Source organism: Elephantulus edwardii, unplaced genomic scaffold (assembly GCF_000299155.1).
Source record: "Elephantulus edwardii isolate Elephantulus edwardi_28Jun2011 unplaced genomic scaffold, EleEdw1.0 scaffold00159, whole genome shotgun sequence".
In the NCBI taxonomy this organism is placed as follows: Eukaryota; Metazoa; Chordata; class Mammalia; order Macroscelidea; family Macroscelididae; genus Elephantulus; species Elephantulus edwardii.
This window is the reverse complement of record NW_006399909.1, coordinates 1160268-1163656: the sequence shown is the minus strand read 5'-3', so window position 1 is coordinate 1163656 and position 3389 is coordinate 1160268. Positions and strand designations below refer to the sequence as shown.

Sequence of the window (3389 nt, the reverse complement as noted above, 5' to 3'; positions counted from 1 at the left end):
TTCTTTGGCTTTGGTTGTTGGAACATATATTTGAATAATAATCATATGAACAAGTATTTATTGTATGTGTATGAAGTTTCCTATCACTCACAAAATTGCACTGTACCATTAATTTTGAAATTTACTTTTTTAACAGTAAACACCACACCATTTTTCTTCAGTTTGTTTGTTTGTTTGTTTGTTTGTTTGTTTGTTTTATTTTATTTTGTTTTGGTTTATTTTATTTTATTTTATTTTAATTCTGGCATAGAAAATCATTTGAATGTCTGGTCCAAAGTAGCCTATACCTGTCCATCTTAGTTCACTGGTTCCTAGAATGTTAATCTACATATATTCCATTTCATTTTTTTATAACATCTGGTTCTACCATATTCGTACTTTATACCTTGCAAGCTCCAACTGTAAATGGTAGTTTGAAGCTTTTCTCCTCATTTTTAGTAACTTGACATGTAAACACTCTCTAAAGCCCATGTTTTACTAATCATTTTCCTTGTCATTTATAATGTTTTTAAAAGCCCATTGTTTCATAAGTGGCTCTTCAATCCTTCTTTTTAATCTTTCTTTTTAAAATATTGTGTTTCATTAGTATACCTTTATTTTGCTTCCTCCTTCTATCCATCAATCTCTTCAACTTTGTGATTCCCCCACCTCCTTACTCTCAGTCCCACTGCCCACTGTCCCCTGCCCTTCCCTCCTGGTTTTACAATAAAGGTCTTATGTAGAATTGTTAGTTATGCAGCTGAGTTAGTTCACACAGCATAGTGCTTACTAGCCTCTCCAATGCTACATAAAATTTTTCCAAGTTTTCTTAATCTAGGATCTCTGTTGCAACCTCTCAACTATGGGTAACCCTCCTGGCGTTGCACCTGCAGTTAAAGACTTCTCCAAATTAGTTGGACAAATCATGTCAGTTTCAAGACTAGTGCACTTGTTTCAGGCCATAATCTTTTCCAATCACTTGTTATTCATCTGAGATCTGGACAATGAACAAGAATGATAGAAGAAGATTTGATGTCTTCGAGCTGTGGTGTTGAAGAAAAGTACTGAATATCCCAAGGACGGCCAAGAGAATAAACAGATTATGTTTTGGTGAATATGCAGCCAAGAGTGGTCCTTAGAGCCAAACATAGTAAAGCTTCATCTCACAAACTTCGGGTAGGTTTTTAGGAAAGGTTATTCCTTGGAAGGGGACATCATGCTTGGAAATTTGGAAATTCAGTGAAAGTGAGGAAGATTCTTAACCACACTGATTGAAACAATGGGCTCAGCATATCAGGAATTATGAAGATGGTACAGGATTCTGATCTGTTGTTCATAGCGTTCCTATGATTCATACTTGATTCAATGATGACTGTTGCTGTTATGTGCCATCAAGTCACCTACAACTCATAATGACCCTATGTACAATAGCTCTGTAGCATGTCTTGGCCTGGACCAGTATCACTGACTCCAACACACCTACCCCTATTACCCTAGTTACTGTATTACTCCATCTTATCTGGAGTCTTCCTCTCCTACTCTGTCTCTCCACTCTTCTCAGCATAATGTCATTCTCCAAGGATCAGTCCCTCCTGGTCACATTCCCAATGTAAGTGAGATGGAACTTCAAAATCCTACCCTCTGAGGACAAATTGGGGTTCTCCCTCTCCCACAAAGACTTATTTGTTTACTTGGTGATCCATGCTATGTTTAAGATCCTTCACCAGCATCACAATTCAAAGGCATTAAGTCTTCTTCTGTCCTCCTTAGTCATTATCCAGCTCTCTGATGCATAGTAAGTAATTGTAAAGGCTGTGAACTAGACAACTAAATATCAATAAATATCTAGAGCAGTATCCTATATTTTACAAGAATGTAATATATCACTGTTTTTAATGTTTTAAAATTTCCTTATTGAAGAACATTTCTAGGAAAGTAACAAATTCTAATTTAATAGTAAAAAGAATTGGATTTCTTCATGCTACATAATAAATCAATGGAAGTAGCTATAGAGTCCAGTGTTTCTTTCTCCTGGAATTCTTGAACAGCATAGCACAATTGAGTAATTTCTAGAGTGGAGGATTGCTAGAAAAAACAATTAAAAAGTCTGTTCCATATTTCTTTTTAAAAAGTCATGATTATTAACAGACGATGGCGTAGAAAGAGCCATTTTCATTCTTTATTATTGGAGGTAGTATTTTTACCATCACTGGCTACAATTTTCACTTCATCCACTTTAATAAGCTCTGTAACCTCTCTGAATTCAACATCATTCAAAACAGAGTCCACACATTATCACAGAAACTAGTATTTAAACAGCCTCTGAAATGGACTGTTCCTGAATCTCTGAGCCAATGTTGAGTTTATAGCCTTATCAAACTGAAAGAGAACTTAGAGAGCAAGTTGGGGGCTGGGTGAAATGTTTAGACGGTATTAGCTCATCTAGGCTCTCTTGTACACTGCTCATCGAGGTGGTGTTTCTGTATAACTGACTTAGGTGAAAGGAATAGTTTTTCTTACTTAGACTTGTACTGATGTCCTGTGGAGAAGGCTTCCACCTCAGGGCGGACAGAAGCCTATCATCAGAAGCCCACTTCTTGAACATCTCCTCAGCACCCTCAGACACGGGTCAAGGACACAATACATTACTGTTGAACTAGACTATTATTTGATACTAATTGATTACGCTAGAATTCAACTGTATTAGCATTAGAAAACTGAAGAGTCAAAATTTTAAATAACTATGAGTATACCGCCAGTCAGTAACAAATTGATCTATAAATTCTAAACACAAATCATAGTATGAGGCATTAATTCTTTATCTCTTGGGTTACTTTTGGATTTCTCCCAAATCTAATTCCTGTAATATATTTCCTACTTTGTTTTAGAGTGTTATATATTATCAGTATGATTTACTCTATAGCCATTCTCTATCCTGTTTTACACTAACATTTCAGAATCATTTTTATCTCTTCCTTCAATTTCTGTAGTTCTTGATCTTATTCTACCTACCATAATATTGACCAATTCTCTTTGGCAGAGTGATTGTGCCCTTTTGCTTTATTTTGATGTTTCCTCCATTGTTCAATAGTTTTAATAAAAAAAAATAGTCCTATATTTTAACTTGTCTTAAGTTTTTCTTCAAATCTTTTAGCTTGAGAAATGACAAGCATATCCCCTTCTTTTGATTTTCAATCTCTGGGTCTTCAAATGTTTGACGGTACAATTTCATTTTGTGTTCCTGTGCTGTCTTTTTTAAATTATATATTGGTTTGCATACAAAATTTGTATACATTGTGTTTCATTCATGCCCATTGGTTATACACATTTCCTCATCCACATTGTGTTTCTTAAGATCATTCCCATATATAGTTTTAAAAGACTAATTGCCATTGAGTAAGACCTACTTT

General features: G+C 35.0%; 1 pseudogene; it reads right to left on the bottom strand.

Annotated features, from left to right (window-relative positions):
• Positions 1-2151: 2151 nt before the first annotated feature.
• Positions 2152-2584, bottom strand: LOC102861926 (annotated as a pseudogene).
• Between the last annotated feature and the right edge of the window lie 805 nt (positions 2585-3389).